Source organism: Euprymna scolopes, chromosome 19 (assembly GCF_053919585.1).
Source record: "Euprymna scolopes isolate OS-2025 chromosome 19, ASM5391958v1, whole genome shotgun sequence".
NCBI lineage: Eukaryota > Metazoa > Mollusca > Cephalopoda > Sepiida > Sepiolidae > Euprymna > Euprymna scolopes.
Window position 1 is genome coordinate 146,418,855 of NC_136500.1, and position 20,763 is coordinate 146,439,617.

The 20,763-nt window shown below is 38.0% G+C and overlaps 1 protein-coding gene across 2 annotated transcripts in view; it reads left to right on the top strand.

Annotated features, from left to right (window-relative positions):
• The first annotated feature begins 1,031 nt into the window (after window positions 1-1,031).
• The window catches only part of LOC145240038 (uncharacterized), a 26,498-nt gene continuing 6,766 nt past the window's right edge, over window positions 1,032-20,763 (top strand). The window contains exon 1 of one of the 2 annotated variants that reach the window (XM_080103625.1): window positions 1,032-1,161. The gene's annotated coding sequence lies outside the window, so the exon portion shown is untranslated. Of the gene's footprint in view, window positions 1,162-5,830; window positions 6,599-20,763 lie in introns of those variants that run through there. The other variant, XM_080103626.1, reaches the window with a different exon arrangement.

Sequence of the window (20,763 nt, forward strand, 5' to 3'; positions counted from 1 at the left end):
CTAAAATGGGGGAACATTTGGGAATTCCAGGTGCTGTATGTGCTCTCCGCTTATCTCCTGGACTTCTTGCCACTGGACTCAAGCAGTGCTGATTCAGGAGAGGTGTGGTTAGACATTGCGCGACCCTTGCCTCACAATTACACTCGCAGTTACCCATGCTGGAGGTAACCATTGTCTTTTGAGACTGAATGGAGGTTTCTAACCTCGTCAGGAACTAGCAAGCAGCCAACAGAAGAGTTCAGACCACCACAGAAGACAGACCTCTCTCCTCTCACTCTCTGTCCACTGAATCCCCCCAGGCTGGAACTGCTTCACTGAAGACTTCCACTGGACAACCTGGGGACACTTCAAGTTTCTACCTCTCCGACACAAGAACATTCAAGAATTTTCCATTCCTTTTTATTTTTCACTTCGGACGCAGTTCTTCTTCTCTCAAAATAAACCCTTTCGTTGTTTTGTTCTAAAAAAAAAAAAAAAGGTTGTGATTAATTACTGTGTGCTTTTGTGTTGCAAATTAATTTTTTTATTAGGGGTTTTGTGCACTCACGCATAAAACCTACCTACAAATATTGGGGTTGTACTGACTCAGATTATATAGGATTTATAAATGTATCTTTGGTAGTTTCTGAGTATTAACCCCCCCCCCCACACACACACACACTCCCACACACACAGACACATACATACAACAACAACAACAACAAGACTACTATCCTTCATATAAGTGGTTCGTTTTGTATTCCAAAAATTAAAAAATGAGAAAACCCAAAATTGATTTGTTCACGCGCCCCTATCATATCAAAGAACCAAAAATGGTAGCTTAGTTTCGTTCCACTCTGTATCTTCCACCTCTCAACCCTTCTCTTTTTCCTCTTTCTTCTTCTCAGTGAAAACTTTTGGGGGCGGGGGGTTCTTCGTTCCTGCTGCTGATGGCTTCTTCGAGAAACTTTTGTTGGAGTTGGAGATGCGGAAGAAGTAGGAAGAGGCGAAGCAGCATTAGTAGTAGTAGTAGTAGTAGTAGTAGTAGTAGTGTTAAGGCGAATACTAATACAAATACTAATAGTAATAATATTACGCCTTAATCGTAGGCGCCGTGAGAAAGTGAAGAGGGAAAACTTAAAAAAAAAAAAAAAACTTTTCACGATCAAAATTATCCTCATTGTGAGTACACGATGCAATTTCATAGATGTGAAACTTTTCTTTTTACAAACTGTTTCGACTTTATTTTATTTAAACCTTTTTCTAATAATTCTCGTTGTTTCGCTTTCTTTTTCACGGGCGTTTGCGTAAAGTCCAAATTATCTTTATTAAAAAAAAAAAAAAAAAAAAGATCATGCATGTATTTCTCGCCTATACGTAACTTTGAAAAAATAAAAAGGTAAAACTGACGGGGAATGCCGAATGCTCTGTTTTACGGTTGTTTTAAAAATGGAATGGAAATTGAAATTTTGTTTCATTTTAATCTTTTTTAATTGCGCCCCCCAAAACGAAAGTAATCGAAAGAATAACATTCAATAATCGTACTTTATATATATATATATATATATATATATATATATATATATATATATATATATATATATATATATATAAACGAATAATTTTTTATAAAAATTTTTATTAACAAAAACGAAATAATTTAATTTTTAAACAAAAAAGTTGATTTGGTATAACATTTTTGGTATTTTTCTACATAAGTCTAACATTCACATTTTATAAGTTACTTTTCGGGTATGTTTACACGAATAAACACCCCAACCTCCCCATGTTAAGAACGACTTTCGGAATAGGCACCCTCAACCTCCCCATGTTAAGAACGGCTTTCAGAATAGACACTCCTAACCTTGTCAGCATACCCGAAAACCTATGAAAGTTGCATTGTCGAATGTGAACGATGAGTTGGACGTAATGTAAAAATTTACCGAACCGAATTTAAACTGGAACAAAATTTAAATTCCATTTTTAAAACAACCTTAAAACAGCGCATTCTCCGCAAGTTTTACCGAAAAAAAATATACATTTACATCGGGTTATATTTTTTGGTATTTTTTTTAGATTATGTCCACCTCCACCTCCACAATTTTCTTTTAAATGACCCCTTCGGAAGGTTTTCGACTATGCTGAATACGAAAATCGCATTGAAATTTTGCAGAAATAAGTAGTTATCGAGATATAAAAAGTTGTATTATGCATTGTATTCTTTGGCGGCCATCTTTTTTACGCGCGTGCAGTGTCAGTCATAGATGAGTAGATTTGTTTATGGCGCGCGCAAGCGCGTAAAAAGATGGCCGCCAAAGAATACAATGCATAATAAAACTTTTTATATCTCGATAACTACTTATTTCTGCAAATTTTTAATGCGATTTTCGTATTCAGCATAGTCGAAAACCTAGAAAAGTCGTCATTTAAAAGAAAATCGTCGAGGTGGAGGTGGACCTAATCTGAAAATTTACCATTTTTTTTTTATTTTACCCGCATTATCGGCGCATCTGACTCTATCGTGAATTGTTTTTCTATGTAAGCCTTCTGCCAGGACAACTTCGAATAAATACAGTTGGCAATTAAAGGCTATAGACGGCACCATTCGTCTGTTGTTGCTTTTTTTTTTTTTTTAAGCATTTACTTATTTTATTTCACACAAAATCTATTTTTTAGTAGTTTTTTATTTCTTCGGTAAACCTTGAAGAAAGCGGATATCTTCTTCTTCTTCTTCTTCTTCTTCTTCTTCTTCTTCTTCTTCTTCCAGTTTGGTCACCAAAGAAAAAGAAGAAGAAAGATGATGACGAGAAGAAGAAGTGAAAGATAAAGAGGGGGGGGAGGAGGAGAAGAGAGAAAAAATCTCTTGTCACGTGACCAGTTATTTTGGGTCTTCTTTTTCACCCCCAGGACCGGCGTTCACCTTTTTTCACTGACATAGATAAAACTATGAAAATACGACAATGCAATTAAGAAAACTAAACTCCCCAAACTCTCAAGCAACTTATTTTTGACTTAAACAATTTTTTAGCATCAACAACAAAAAAATAACATTAACGCGAAAAAACGCCGAAATGTAAAGTTGACCAGAAAAATATAGCCTTATAAATATATTTAGAAAGAGGCTAGCTAAGGAAGGCTGATAACTAAAGTTCTTTTTTTTTTTAGTTAAAAGACAGGGGGAAATTATTTGGCGGACCTGTACTAGAGTGCCCACCCCCTAAAAATGCGTGTTTTTTTTTTTGTTTTTTTTTTTTTCACCTTTTTTATTTTATTTTTTTTTATCCGATGTTTATCATATATTACAGACTTAAATATCATATTAGTAGAAAAAATTTTGAAAAAAAAAAAAAAATTAATGACTTTTAAGAAGATCTTCTAATCACGTGACACGTCGGTAAAGAAATGGACAGTAAGTCAGGTAGCAATTTAGTAGAACGTTATAACGAGAAAATGAACCCCCTTCTTAAGTCATTGAATTTTTTTTTTTTTTTTCAAATTTTTTTTCTGTTAATATGACATTTAAGTCTGTAATCTATGATAAACGCCGGAAAAAGTTTTTAAAAAGTCTAAAACACACATTTTTCTTTGGTGGATGGGGTACAATTATGAATATCTCCAGAGTCAAATAATCTTTATACACTGTGAAATTTACTTTATGTATGGAAACCAAAGAGGGGAGAAATAACATATGAGAAATATTTGGAATCAAGTTTCCCCTTGCTGTTATTTCAGATCATTTGAAACCATAGCAGTAGGTCTCCCCTCCATTAAGTCCAGAGGTTTTGGGGAAATATCAGATATTTTGTAATTCATATGCAAAACCAAGAAAACAAATGACTATGATTGAAACCTTGGTGAAGGTGCAGTATCTTTCCATCCACAAAAAAATCCTATAAAATTATCACTAACATAGGTTTTCGAGGATGCTGAAAACGAAAATAACGAGGTGTTTAAAGATATGAAGAAATAATAGTTTTAAAAAGTGGGGGATCATTTTTCTATATTAATTTAACATGAAATGAACACCCACTTTATAGCTACCTCTTTTTTTTTTTTGGAGGTGGGGAGTCTGTTATTTTTTAGGGGTGGTATTTGTATTGTAATTGTGGCCTGGCACACCAACACAAAACCTGCCTTAAAAACTTATTTTCTATAGGTCTTTGGGTGTGCTGAAAATGAATATCGCATTTAAATTTTCCACAAATAAGTATTTTTCCTAGTATTAAGAAATGTAATTCATTTATAAGTGATGGCCATTTTTGTATGCGCAAACACATGCATATGTTGTATTGTTGTATGATCGTCTAAATGTTGCTGTCTATTTGTGATATATTCATATCTAATTGTTCATATGCTGTTGTGTGTGTGGGGGCGAGGGGGGTGTACATGTATTTTGGACATACCTTAACTTCATGCGTCATTGATCTTGTCCACCTGAATCATCTTGTTCTTGGAGGGGAATCTGGAAACCTGTTTTGGACGAATATTCATTCACTCCAAGACGATAAATGGTTTTATATAGTTTTTATTCATCTTCCAGATGTCGATCGCAGAAGAATGGAAAGTGAATGTCTTTGCTTGCGTGGTTAATTCAAGGTCTTATTTTCACACACGTCAGCTCCCCCCACCCCCCAGTGAAAGGGAAGGGACGACCTGTTAAGCCGTCCGCTCTTCGTCCAAACCCAAACTCACTGACTCCAGCTAACCTAATCACGTGATTCACACGCAGATCTGATCAGCTGACCCTCACTTCCGGTAAAACGTGTCTACAATATAATTTACCATATTTCTTTCTTATGTTCGACCTATTTCCTAACAATATTTTTTTTAATATTTGGAAAAATATTTATTTGTGGAAAATTAAATTGCAATATTCATTTTTAACACACCCGAAAACCTATAGAAAACAAGTTTTTTAAGATAGGTTTTTTTTTTTTTTTTTTTTTTTTTTTTACACGGTGGTCACCACTTATCAAGGCCCGGAAGCCACTCAGGGATAAGGGTTATTGCAAGTACGGTACGTTAGTGTGGAGATTTAATGAAGTATTTACTTAAGGGGATGGTTCATTAGGAATTTGTTTACGTTGGACTTGAAGACATCCAAGTTGTAGTCAGGTGGGAAGCAGGCAGACGGAACAGAGTTTTGTGTTGGTCTACCAGACCACCATACACACCACTCCTAAAAAAAATAACAGATCCCCCTCCAAAAGGTGACCATAAAGTGGGTGCTCATTTTATGTTAAATTAATATCAAAAAGTGATCCCCCACTTTGAAACAATAATGTGCCACCTTAAGGGCAAAAGTCACATAGCCCATTACACAATTCAGATCATTAGCTGTCCAACAAGCTTTCATTTGTTAAATTCTGATCAATAGTCGCCGAGATTTCGAACTTATAAAATTGCTAAAAAAGGCAGTATTATGAGGGGACGGTGCTGGTACAACACTAGGTGTGTCAGAATTTTGGGAGAATTTTTGACACCCTTAACACAAAACTGCGAATAAAATATACGAACTAATAATTTTTTTTTTAAAGTGGGTTGTTTAATTTCTTTATGGAATATACTTCCAAAATAAACTATTAAAGTTTTTTTAAAATATTATTTTTTTATTTTTTATAAAAAATGTTTACAAAGTGCATGCACGCGCTCATGCAGCCATTTTTTCTACCTAATGAAATGAATTGAATTTTACGAGTTAAATTTTTTTCAATTTTAAAATCTATCAAAATTTTTCTATTGGTTCAATTTTTAAGATATTTTCATATTTAATGTGAAATTTTATGCTCTTTCCAATAAACCGAATATAATTTTCTAGACAAACGTTTTTTGTTTTTTTTTAATCCCCCCCCCACATTTAGAAATGCCTATTAAAAAGAAAATAATTAATTTTCTCACCTAAGGTTTATATATCACAAATTGAAGATAAAAGATCAATAAATAAAATCATCTAATTTCAAACAAAAACAAAAGAATAGTTTTGTGCAAATTTATCTGTCAAAAGTCAAAAGTTTAAAATCTTTTTTAAGAAAAACCACATTGATTTTTTTTTCTTTTTTTAAGTGAAACCTCATATTTTGAAAATATTGTCCTGTAAAAATAGGACACCTACATCAATTTTTTCTATTCCATTCAATGTTTTTTTTTTTAGATTTTTGAAAAGAAAAAAATTCATTGCATAAAGAAGAAATAAAATATTTTAAATCAAAAACTCATGTAATTCTTTAAGAGAATAAAAAAAAAATGGAAAATTTGTCGGCAAGTTTTTTTTTTTTTAAGTAAACTTAATTATTCAACTGAGAGTAAAATGTCATTTTTTAAATATGGTGACCCATAATTGACTAACTTGATTGTTGACAGCAAACACATGTCAGAAATTCAAAGGGGAGATAAGACACAATTAATTATGGTGCTTTTCGGCCTCCATATTTCTCAACTGAAAGAAAGAGAGACAACTGTGTTTGTGAACCCCTCATATGACAATTTAAAATCGTGGTATTTTTTAATCCTTGCTTAAAAAATTCTTTCATTTAAAAAGTACATGGAATATAAAATATGAATATGGATAAATTCTTAACAATGAAGAATGGAAGCACCCATTGATTATTATTTTTTATAGGTAAGTGATTTTTTGGAATTTATATATATTTTTATATTTGAAGTAAGTTAAAATTCGTTGATTTTCTTGAAATTTTTTGAAAGAAAACCGATTTTAAAAAAATATTTCATATTTTTCTATTAAACCTTTTATTATTTTTAAAATTTGGTCTTTGCTCCTTTTATTGAAAAAAAATTACGGTTTAAATTACATTTTTCAAGTAGTTATAAGCTTCAAAAGATAGTGAGTCTAATTATTCAAATTTTTATCACTCATTTTTAATGGCGACGTCTGACACTGCTAGTGCAGCACCGTTGTGTGGAGAATTTACCAGGCTGGACTAAAAACCAGGACTGAACTCTGTTTAGAGTAACTTCCATGCATCCGTGACCAGGACGAACAACCAAGGAGGAGGACCTCAGAGTGGAGTCTCATAGGCAGTCAGCTGGCATACTCATCTTCTTCCAGTAGCTCCTGCATCCTTGTAATAAAAACAACAAAATTGAATGCCTTGCTACTGGATTAGGCTAGTTGGGACGAGAGAGTGAGACTGGCTCTGCGCAAACCAGCTTCACTTTAAACAAACTCCCAGCACATGTCATCCATTATACCCCTCATCCCTTTCAAGTCCTGTGGCTTTTGGCAGATGACCAAGTGACACATGTGGGCACACTGGAGGTATAGTTTCAAACCTGAACACATACAGTTCAGGCCATAGGGTCGCTCTCCACTAATGAGAACGGAAATGGAGTTCGGCAGCCATCTGAGTGTCTGAGCAGCCCTCTTTAGGACAACACTGCTCACTCCCATGGCATGGGAACCAGCTAGAAAAGGTGCTCCAAACATTGCCCACTCCACTACATCCTGGTTGGCTTATTGTAGTCAGTGGAAACCCTAATAATGCGGTCAAAATAAAGAAAAAAAGATACTAATCAAGATTGCGACATGGAACGTTCGTACAGTCTTGGACAAAAATAACCTAGACAGACCACACAGACGCACTGCACTTATTGCAAGCGAACTTGCCAGGTACAATATTGACATTACTGCTCTAAGTGAAACAAGACTGGCAGGTGAAGGTTAAATTGATGAAAGAGGTCAGAGCTACCCCTTTTGGAGTGGCAGAAGACCTGAGGAGAGGCGTGAGGCAGGAGTTTGCTTTGCGGTGAAATATGTGCTGTGAGTAAACTGGCTGGACCTCCAAGAGGAGTGAATGACACTGAGACTCCCTCCCTCCAAAGAAGTTTGCTACTCTTGTCAGTGTATACACTCCTATGATGACAAACCCTGATGGCATTAAAGACAAGTTCCACAAAGATCTGAATAACATCAGAGATGCAACATCAAATGCTATTGGAAAATGTAATAGCAATGGTCTTCTTCTCCTTCGAAGTTGCTCTGAGCATGACCTGCTGATAACAAACGCTATGTTTCACCTTCTTCTTCACAAAAGACGTCATGGATACACCCTTGCTCAAAGCATCTAATTGACTATATCACCTCCTCCTGCCAGATGATGTGGAAAAGCTGATGGAAGTTTTTCAGTCAGGGTCTTGCCGCCCTCTTTATATATCTCAACTGGAATAGAGTCTGAACCAGGCACTTTCCCAGTGGACAAAAGGTGGCTTGCTTTCTCAGTCTCTTCAAGGGTTGGGAGGTCATCCATTTCCTTGTTTATAGTAATTTGGGGGAGGCGGTCATACGTATCACTAGGGCCATGTGTGGAGCTGAGTACTAGACAGACCACCACCTCATAATGGCTAAGCTCAGTCTGCATCTCCAACCAAAGAAAAGTCCCCAAGGAAAGATAGCACCAAAACAATTTAATATCAACAAGTTGAAAATAAAAAACTGTCCAGAAATCTTTCTCGAAAACTGTCAGAACACGTTGAACCTGCTGGAATAGACAACCGAGATATGGAAATAGCATGGGAGATAATCCGCGCGATAATGTGTGACACAGCCATGGAATGTCTACGGCCAGTCTCCAGGAGACACAAGGACTGGTTTAATGAGAACTGCCTGGAGATTACCCAGTTGCTAGAGGAAAAGCATTCTGCATACAAAGCCAATATTGAAGATCCATCCTCCAAACTAAAGAAGGACGTATGGAAAAGTTTGCGTAGCAACATTTAGTTGAAGCTCAGATACATGCATGATACTTGGCTTAGCAAGAAAACAGAAGAAATTCAAAATTTATGCAGATAGGAACAACATGAAGAATTTCTATGATGGTCTCAAGGAAATTTATGGTCTAACTCCATCCAAAACATCACCTCTCCTCAATGCAGACGGAGCCACTATCCTCACTGACAAAGATGTGATCCTGAGAAGATGGGCGGAGCATTTTAAAAGTGTACTAAACCGTCCCTCTACCATCAGTGATGAGGCTATTGACTGCCTCCCCCAAATTACCATAAACAAGGAAATGGATGAACTCCCAACCCTTGAAGAGACTGAGAAAATAAGCCACCTTTTTTGTCCACTGGGAAAGTGCCTGGCTCAGACTCTATTCCAGTTGAGATATATGAAGAGGGCGGCAAGATCCTAACTGAAAAACTTTCATCAGCTTTTCCACATCATCCGGCAGGAGGAGATATTTCCCCAAGACGTCAAAGATGCCTCCATCATACATCTATATAAGCATAAAGGTGACCACCAGGCCTGCGATACCCACCAAGGAATATCCCTGCTATGCATTGTAAGCAAGGTACTGACCAGAGTAATGCTGAACAGACTCATAGTTATTCTGGAAAAAGACCTCTTGCCAGAGAGCCAATGCAGATTCCATAAGGATTGTGGTACTACTGATATGGTGTTTGCCACCAGGCAGAAAAATGCCAAGAAGAAAATGTAGACCTATAGTCCACCTATGATCTGACCAAAGCCTTGGACAATGTAAACAGTGAAGGCCTCTGGAGAATAATGACAAAGTATGAGTGTCCAAGAAAATTCATTGCCATCATACGTCAGTTTCATGATGGCGTGATGGCCAGAGTTCAAGATCGTGGGGAAACCTCTGAGTGATGCGTGTTTGGTTCCCACCCTGTTCAGCCTCATGTTCTCTGCGATGCTGACGGATGCCTTCGGAGACACTAATATGAGCATTGGAATCAGGTGCAGATTTGACGGATCAACAGACACTATAGATGACTTTCTGTTTGCTGATGATTATGTCCTTAACGCTACCTCTAAGGCAGGCATGCAACACAGTGCAAACATATTCTCGGAGGCTTGTAAAAATTTTGGTCTCACAATTAATACCAAGAAGACAGTGGTGATGCATCAGCCTACTCAGAAAACCGTATGTAGAACCCAACATTTCCATCGGGGGCAAAGACTCAATGCGGTTGACAAGTTCACCTATCTTGGCAGTATGCTCTCCTGCAATGTAGTCATTAACGATGAAATAAACACCAGACTTGCTAAAGCAAGCGCTGCCTTTTGGCAGACTCCACAAAAATGTATGGGACAGAAGAGGCATTACCTCCATGACAAAGATCAAAGTCTATAAAGCTGTCATACTTACCACTTTAATCTATGGATGTGAGTCATGGACTGTCTACCAATGGTACGTCAGAAAGTTCACCTCCATACCACAAGACTGAAGAAGCTACTTGCCATAAGCTGGCAGGAAAGGATACCAGACACAGAAGTCCTCATTCGTACTGGGAACACCACAGATTGCTGTCAGTGAGTAATCTCTGATGATGAGCTTCATGAGAACTTCTAGTGATAATAATAAAAAGAATGTTCCTCTTTTTCAAAAAAATATCTTTGAAAGAGTAAAGACTCCCCACTCTAAATATTTTTGTTAATATATTCGGGCTATAACTTCAATCCTAGTGACTTTGAAAACCGATGACTGGCTACCAATCTTCAACAATAATAAATAGTCCTGGACCATTCATTATGATCTGCACCTATCAGACACTGGCTGGTGATGACAAAACGATTTGAGATAACACCAGAATAAGTGAACTAATTTTTAATATACCTGCAAAACAATTCTCTGCCATAGTTTCTTTTATTTTATTTTAGTTGTAATTTAGGTTTAAATTAAAGCTAGTCAATCGAAAAGAGGGGATGACTTTCGAAAATATCAACGAAAAAAGCGGCCCCTCCTTGTAAAAAAGTGGCCAGTTGAGGGTGAAGGAATTAATATTTTTTGGAATTTTTTTTATATTTGTCGTCCAAAGGGTCAAGCTTTAAAGCGATATTGATCTTGTGAAAATCCGTTGCCTCCGTCAAAAGTTTTACGCAGACATACAAACATACATATGTACATTTAAACAGACAGGTGAGATTTATATTATAGACTAGCAGGTGTATGTGTTAAAAAAAAGTTTTAGTAGGAAGGTGGGATTGAACCCTGAAGCCTTGATGCGAAAGTGGAAACAAAAGGGGGAAAAAGCCAGACACCTAACCATCTTGGCCACGATGGAATAGAACTGATAAGGGCGTTATGTGAATGTTTATGAAGCAAAATAAACAGGTGCAAGGAAGTGGTGTGATATCTGACCTAGTTTTGCGCTGCAAGCCAGATCATTCGCTTTTCGAAGACGCTGCGAGCTGGTAAAAGTCAGGCAAATTAAATACACATGCGACCCCCATTGTTAAGTCATAGTAATTATGATTTAGACGCGATATAAAAAGTTTTAAGAATGAGGGAGCTGACCGAGAATCATGTTGAAAAAAGCCTTTTGCAGACATACACAAAAAGCGAACATACATACATACATACACACATTTTGCCTTATATATAGACTAGCAGGGATGCCTGGGTGTTTGGAGGTGTATGTGTTGGGGAGGGGTAGATCAAAACAAAATTGGCGAAGTATGAATATAATGATGACGGGTGTTTATTGTGAAAGATTGGCAAGAGGGGACCAGAGATTGGAGCTCAGACGAGCACTTGCCATGGAAGTAACGATAAAAGCACTTGCCATGGAAGTAACGATGTGGGAGAAAGGTTGCAGGGAAGAGAAAAGAGCATCTCCCACTAAACCACAAAGCCTATTTTGTACTCTGTCAAGGCAGGATAGGCTGTTTTTAGCAGCTCCTGCCCAGATGTGGCAGCAATACTCCATCCTTGGACGTACTTGGCTTTTATATAGATAGAGAATTGCATCAGCAGTGAGATATCTTCTGGAGCGGTAAAAGAATCCTACCATTTTTCCAGCTACCTTTGCAATAGACTTGATGTACGTGTTCCATTTCAGGTCAGGAGTAAAGGTCAAACCCAGAAGCTTATCAAAACATGGGGCCTCCCCTAGACGAGAGCCATCCATTTCAATTGATGCCAGATGGGGATCAGAGCTTGGTTATCAAAACATGACATGTTACCGCTAGGCCAACAAGGGAGAGTAAGTGAAAAACGTTTCAATTTAAGGATTAAAAACAATTGCAAGGTGTGTGGATTTAATGAGGTCAAATATCACGCCATAGACTGAGTGAATTTTGGGTTTGTTTACCCAACTTTGGCTGCAAGGTAGTTTTTCTGGTTTTGTTTCCCCAAGATGTTTGGGGGGGGGAACCAACTCCCCATTTAAAGGGGAGTGTCCAATCGAATAGCAATTGTCTGATATAAGGTTTCCCTCACATTAATCAAAAGCTGATTGCTTTCTGGATGTTCCCGTGATGAAAGCCGGGAACCGATCACAGTTTCAACTTAGTTTCACTTTATACTAAAAAGCCGAACACACTCGAGAGAAGCTAAAATAGCAAGAATTTTCTAAAATTCGATGTAAATAAATCTAGACGCGACGCGCGTTTGCAAATCTTAGATATTATTATTTAGACGGTATATAACAAGTTCTAAGAAATAGTAAGCTCCCTCGATGTAAATAAATCTAGACGCGACTTATCCTTGAGTGGCCTATCGGCCTTGATAAGTGGTGACGCCTATGTAAAAAAACAAAAAAAACCTCCCTCCCGATGAGCCCGGCGAGAAAAGCCTTTGGCAGACATACAGAAAAAAATGCACACACACACACACATTTTCACTTTTTTATATATAGATTTATGTGCTGATATTTCACAAAACGGACTTATGTACACTTTTATTCCATATATATATATATAATTTCTATATGTACTATGTATTCAAAAGAAATCTACATGCATATTACATTAAAGAAAATCTATTTTAATTATTTCCATGTTATAAATTGTTTGTTGTAAAATAATCGTGTTAATTGTTCTATTTAGAAATACTGTTTAAAGTTGATTCATTTATATTTACTTTTAATTTAATTTATATTTAATTCAATTTATTTTCAATTATTAATAGCTGACAACAGTTGTGTTTAAAACTGGAAGTAAGCTTTTTTATTTAAGCTATTTAAGTTATTTCCCCTTTAAACTATGAAAGTTACTTTGCATTTGATTTTCATAGACCAAGACGGATGTGTTTTATGCTTCCCTAAATCCAACATCTGCTCACTTTTCATAACAAGTTAGGATATTCAATGTATCTTAAATAGTATGTGACTAATTCCTCTGCCTGGCAATATGTTTGACCGGGCAACACTGGGTATATACAACTAGTACATCATAAAAAACTTAAAATATAGCTGATACTTATTTATTTGCAATTTGTTTTGCTTTTTTGAAAACTATGCTGTATTTTTATTTCAAAGCAAGTCTTAACGGACGAATACATAGTTATCTCCCTTTTAAATAATATGGCGGATGTAGGAAAATAAATTTGAGTGGATAAATTATTTTCTGAAAGGAATTAACTCAAATTACATTTTATTGTTGCTAAGAACATGGACGAACGCTTAACAAAATAAAATGGCTATTCAGAATAAGATACTGATTTTGTAGGAACGTATCGATGACAAAAAATCAAACATTCAACTGACTTTACTTTATTATATAAAGAAGAAAAATAAAGAAGAAAAGAAGCAGGAATAAAAAAAATGTCAATCCGATCACTTTGAGTTGGTCAGTTTTGTTTTATTCAGTTGTGGCTACCAAAGTTTATTCTTCAGTTTCCAGAATGAAAATGCTTAAAATGGTTTCTGTGTATACGCGCACCTGAATTAATTAAAAACAAATAAATAAATAAACATTCAAATGTATTTCTTTTCATTCATAAAATTTGCAGTTTTAATCCACCCTGAATCCATAAAAAGTCAGATTTTTTTCGTTTAATAAACAGTTGAGCACAAAATCCACCACAGAACTTCCCTAAACCACCTTCGTTCCTCTGTTGTGATTGGGGTTGCTTTCTTAACTCACACATATAAACAGTCATAAGCATACACACACACAGAGGCAATAACACACATGTACACACAACTCATTAACTTTTCTCGTTATCGCCTGCACATCAAAAGCAAATGTATAAACTTATTCAGTTTAATATTTTCAATGAACTTTCTTTCTACAATGAAAAACAAATCATTAACAACTTTTGATCGAATATAATTTGTGTAGTTGAATGTACGAGTTTTCTTTACGATTTTATCCACTCAGACTTCTTTAAAATTTCAATCAGTGAAACACATTTGTTTTACAAGCATTCTAAAAATATTAACAAACATTGTATGTTTTCATATCATATGTAAACTTTTATTTTAAATATAGTGGTAAACTACCTTAAAGTACTTCCCTCATGCTCCTAGGCTTAACCATTCACAATCAACATGAATTGGAACAAGGTGGGCTCTCTCTACCGTGCAAGAAGGTTACTCACACCTGAGAGTATCCTGTATCTCTACAAAGCCACTATTCGCCCATGTATTGAGTATTACTGTTGTCACATCTTGGCTGGTGCATCTGCCACTCCTAAAATAGGGTTCCAAAAAGAGTCGCCAACCTAATAGGTCCTGCACTATCCCATTGCCGAAATACTTCCCGACGTAACTACCCTATTGCCGAAATGTGGTAAGCACTAGTACCCCACAACATAAATACCTCCAACAAACCAGACAGGCAACAAAATCCCACCCCTGCACTGTAGAGATCCCTAGATGGCATAAAACCTTCTACTCGAATATCTTCTTTCCTCAAACTGCTAGACTATGGAATTCCCTCCCAGGCTCCTACTTCCTGGACTGGACTGACATGCAGAAGTTCAAGTCTAATGTGAACAGGCATCTCGCTTCTCAACTTCTTACATAGTATCCCGGCAAATCTGGTCCCAATGGTCCCAAATAGTAGGCCCTTAGCATAAACGTGATTATGCCATGTACGGCACAATCATGTTGACACACCAGTTCTTGTCAGATCACTGCAGTTAAGCAACATTGAGCCTGGTTAATACCAGATGGATGACCATTTGGGAATTCTAGGCATCGTATGTGATCTCTACTTATCTCAGTTTCCACTCGTCCTAAACCTATATATATATTTTTATAAGTGAAAGTGTCTGTCTGTCTGTGTTCATTTCCCTACACAATAACTCTGTCAATTTTCAGTCTACAGACTCGAAATTTGATATGCTGGCTACTAAGATTTGGGAAGATCTTTGTAATCGGCTGTTAAGGGGTCAAAGTTCAACGATTTGACCTTTGAGAACTCTACCAAAATTCTCTGCCAATTTGAAGTATAAACACTTGAAATTTTAGATATAGGTTCCTGGGACATGGATCTAACTTAATAACTTGATTTGAGCCCAAAACAATAAATGTTAATAGGGGTCAAAGTTAAAAAAAATTTGACCTCTGCGGTCTCTACCAAATTACTCAGACAATTTCTGGTCTAAACATTTGAAATTTTAAATAAAGGGTATTCAGAGATATGACAAGCTTTTTAATCGGTTTGGTTCAAAAATTTTTAGTTACCAATATATAATTGTATGTATGTTTGCATGTCTGCCTAAAACTTTTGACAGAGGCGACGGGTTTTTACAAGATCAGTATTGTTTTGAAGTTCAACATTTCAGATGACAAATATCGAAAAATTGGCTAAAAACATTAATATCTTCACCTTCAACTGGGTACTTATCTACAGGGGGGGGGGGTCGCTTTTTTCGCCGATATTTTTGAAAGTCATCCTCTCTTTTCGATTGTCTAGCCTTAATGTAAACCTATGTCACTTCCGGTTTGGCGATGGTCGTAACAGCAAAGACATCAGGTTTTTTTCCCCCCATTCTTTTCCTCCTTTGCGGTACGGGTTCGAGCCTACTTCCCTACTACCACTTTTTTTTTTTTTACACACCTACAAACAACCGGGCAGTATATATATATATATATATATATATATATATATGAATCAACCAATGCATAGAATCCCTTATACTTAAAAGCGGCTAAAATAAAATTACATATATATATATATATATATATATATATATACTAGTATTTCAGCCACTTGCCACTGGTATTCAACAATGTTAACTCACGAGAGGTGTGATTGTAAATTGCGCAGTATGCCACAAAAAATTTGCGCGCAGCTACCTATGGTGGATATCCATAGTCAAGACTGAGGTCGCCCCTTACAACTTAGTGGAACTGTGCCTTGTTTGGGGTGAATAAACAGTGAATATATATATATATATATATATATATATATGATTAATAAAACATGTTAAAAGATATCTTGAAAAAGAGTTAAAAACATATTTAATTTTAAAAAAGGGAGCACAAGATAAGTGGATAGTCCTTAATCCGCGGAGTTTTGAAGAAATACTCTCCTTCTCATCAGAGGGCAGGAATTAGCAAAATGCAAGATCGGATTTTGCATATAAAAGTATTTAATGAAACTACAAGTAAGTCAAAGATCTTACTCGGTTAAAAAAAAGCGTGAGGTAAGGGGAACAGGAGGCAAAAGAAAAATGATAAAAAGATTTCACATGAATGGATAGTCTGGTGAAGGGTAAAAATCCAAAAATGGTAAATCCAAAACGGTCGAATTTAAAATTTCAATCCAATTGGTAAATTCCAAAAGCACTGGAGATAAAATTTAAAACACGTCTGTCAAGGCTGGATGAATAAAAAAAATTATTTTTTATTTTTATATATATATATACTTGTACTTGAAACGACATTCACCCTGGAGGAGTTGAGTCGGCTTCATGAAGATGCACATCTCGTACCGCTGCGGCCCAAGCCCAGCGATCGGAGGCAAGATCCCGAGTGAGCAACAGCCAGTCACGTCTCCAACGAGACAGGCCATAGATGAGCGGGCCCGAAATAAGTTCAGCGTCGGTTTTGATAGTCCCGAGCCACGTTCTTAGCTGGCCACCGACACGTTTTTTCCAGCCGGGTAGAGGACGTGGGGAGATAGCCTCGTGGATAAAGACCCCTGCATCACGGCGAGAGGCATGGCTGAACCATCGAAGGCGTCGGGCCCGCAGTAGGTCAGTAATTGCCTGGAGATTGCAGCGACGCCGGACTTCTTTGTTGGCGACGAAATCCAAGGGACGGACATGGAGAATGCGGCGGAGATTGTAGTGGTCGAAAACTTCTACGTGTCGCAGATCCGCTTTCCGTATGGGCCAGGTCTCACATCCATACAAAAGTATTGAGCGGACGAGGGCCTGGTAGATTCGTATTTTTGTCCTCAGACGTATTTCAGGCCGTGACCATAATCGCCTTTGGAGTCGACAAAAGGCAGCTCGTGCGGCATTAATGCGCGTTTCAATCTCATTCATGCCTTGACCGGTACCAATGAACGTGCAGCTCAGGTATTTGAAGCTATCCGTCTCCTCGAGGGTTTCCCCGTTGAGAGTGACGGAGGATCTTTCTGCTTGGGGGATGCCAGCCGATAGAATCTTCATCTTTCTGGCGTTGATTCTCATGCCGATGGCAGCTGCCTTCTCCTGGATTCGGTTCAGCACCATCTGTATGTCTTTGTAGCTCTCCCCGAGAACCGCAATATCGTCCGCGTAGTCCAAATCGGTAAGATGAAAGTTACGCCCCACCACGACGCCAGGATACCCAGGCAGCGCCTGTTCCATGATCCAATCAATGGCGTAATTGAAAAGGATGGGCGAGAGCGCGCATCCCTGGCGGACACCACTGCTGACGTTGAAGAAAGAGGAGTCCTGGCCATAACAGCGGACACGCGTGCGAGTCCGATGGTAGTAGGCCTTGATCAAGTTGAGTAAGCAATATGCGTGACTGCCGCGCTTACAGAGGTGCTGAAACAGGAAATACCCATGGATCGGATCATGTCCTTGTTAGAGCCAAGCTCACAATGCGACTAAAGGCCAACAAACACGTTTCTCGTCAAAAACGTCTTGATATCACAAAGCTGAAAGTGGACGGCACTGCGACTCAGTTTCAACTGGACCTACGCAACCGATTCAATGGTTTACAACCAGAAGAATCGGTGGAAGATATATGGAAAGCACTCAAAAAGGACGTCACTGAAGCAGCGGCCAACACCGTGGGTTTCACAAAGTGTCGTCAAAAGGACTGGATCTCAAGTCGAACGGTGAAATTGGGTGAGGAGGCTAAACGTGCCAGACTCAACGGAGATGCCAACTATCGTCGCCTTCGCTGAGAAACAACGCACTCTGCCCGCAACGACCGCAATGTTTACTGGCACAATATCGCAACTGACATGGAACATGCGGCCTCGGTAGGGGACTCCCGCAAGTTATATCAACTATTGAAGTCCAGCACACAGACGAGGTCATCCGTGAGCGAATCCATCCACAACAGTGGAGGTGAAATCATTACTGAGCTAAACGCACGATTGGATCGGTGGCACGAGCACTTCCATGAACTCCTGAACCACCAGCCTCCACCTACAATACCAGGTCAAAACACCCCCACTGCTGCAGATCTCTATGATTACTCGTCGGATACCCCCAGCCATGAAGAAATCAGAGCCGTCATTGCCAAGTTGAAGAATAACAAAGCTCCAGGCGAGGACGGTATCCCGGCTGAGGTCTACAAGACCAGAATCGATGAATTAACCCCTCGCCTACACCAGCTGATTTCTGAGATTTGGAATAGTGGGGAGATTCCCCAAGATTGGAGTGACGCCATCCTTCTTCCCTTTTTTAAGAAGGGTGACAAACGGACATGTAGTAACTACAGAGGCATCAGCCTTATAGATGTCGCTGCCAAAGTCTTCACTATCCTCATTCTGAGACGGTTTCAATACGAAAGGGACAGAAGGACTCGTCCTAACCAATGCGGATTCTGATCTGGCCGCGGATGCGTCGACCAAATATTCACGCTGAGGCGAGCCTTGGAACAGCACTGGTGCTACCAGCAGAGTACAATCGTATGCTTTATCGACTTCGCTGCCGCTTTTGACTCGGTCGACCGCGGTACCCTGTGGAGAGTGATGGAAGCAGATGGTATCCCCCCGAATATATATATATATATATATATATATATATAGTCATCCACATACAGTACTGTTTCGCTGTTTCACAGCTCATCAGTGCAGATAGACAGGCAACTACCAGGATTGAAACCCGACCGTCTGTACGACAGTCAAAGCTCCTAACCATTACGCTATTGGCGGCTGCTAAGTGATTAGTGAGTTTAACGATGTTTTGACATCATCCGAAATACCTCCGCTCAATTTGTTTACACAAAGAGCGTCGCTTATATACGCTAATGGTAATTCGTGTATCATTTCTCAATATGCTCAACTCAAGACGAGGAGCATTATATATACAGTAGAACCCCAGAATACAGGATTAATCTGTTCTGAGGTAGGAATCATAAGGTGAAATCACCGCATGATAGGGGCCTAAGCAGTATTTTATACATATTAAAAATTAGTAACAAATTACAGTACAGTATATAATACACATGCATATAATCAAATAACATTATAAATAACACCGTAAGGTGGGGCACATACCATAACCAGAGGTTGGAAAAACATAGTATTGCACATTGTAGTCTGAAAAAAAACGTATCCTGGGGCTACCATATCCCAAGGTTCTACTGTGTGTGTGTATATATATATATATATATATATATATATATACTCGGGTTTTTTTATTCAAAAGTAATGGACTAATGAATTCAGCGAGGTTGTTAGATAGTGCTCAATAAAAAGAGCTGATAATACTTGTTTATTGTTATATAAACATGCTCATTGAACTTTTGAATAGTCAAGTCGCTGCCTGATGATATCTGTTGTTTGATTGAAACAAGTGGCTATTTGTAGCAGCGAGATGTGAGCATGTTTATATAACAATAAACACAATAAACAAGTATATATATATATATATATATATGTATATATATAGTAAGTTATAAAAATATATATGGCAATTAAGCTACACAGAATGTACTGCGTTTCATTCTCGTGAGAATTCGTCTGGCTTTTTAGGAGATATGATATCCATTGTTGACTGCCCTTGAGAACCAGGGAATTGACTCTACATACATCACCTTGCTGAAAGACCTGAACAATGGGGCTTCCTCTACTTTAAAGCTCCATCATGACAGCAACAAGATGAAGCTGGAGAGTGGAGCAAGATAAGATGACAACATCTCACCAAAACTCTTCACAGCCTGTCCCCAGGATGCGATGGGATGTAGAGGAGTCAACATCAATGGAAAACACCTGTCACATCTCATCTTTGCTGATGATGTAGTACTGATGTCACACTCTTCTCAGGAACAAAATGACATTCTAATCAGCATCCACTCTAAGAGATAAAGAGAAGGATAGCATTGGGAATGGCAGCTTTTGGGAAAGTGGATAATATCACAAGAAGCCAAAAAGCAACTATGGCAATCAGAGTGAAAGCTCTTCAATAAATATATACTAGCTGTGATTATCTACAGTAATGAGATATGGGCCCCGATGACTTGCCAAAGTGAAATATTGGCAATAGCACGAAGATAGAGGCATCACTCTACAAGACAGAAAGACAAACAACTGGATCCGCCAACAAACAAGAGTTATTGATATCAATACTGCCATCAAAACATCCAAACACAGTCCTTGGCCTTCAGGTCAAGATCAAAGTGTAGTTGGCCATGTGCCTAAATTTTTTGTTCATTGTTGATTTTCAATGTATTTTTAACATGAATAAAGGATTTAATATCTCAAAGTGTAGTATCTGTTCCGGCAGATACTGCAAGCAAAAACCATATGTGGGGGGAAACTCCATGTATAAGACCTTGGTCAATGTAGGGGCAACCCTTCATACCAATTGTCATTATCCAGCTCCCCTACTCCCCGGGGAGTTGGTCCCCATTTCCCCTTCAATCCTCACTTTAAAAATCGGCCTTGTGCCTAATTTGCTC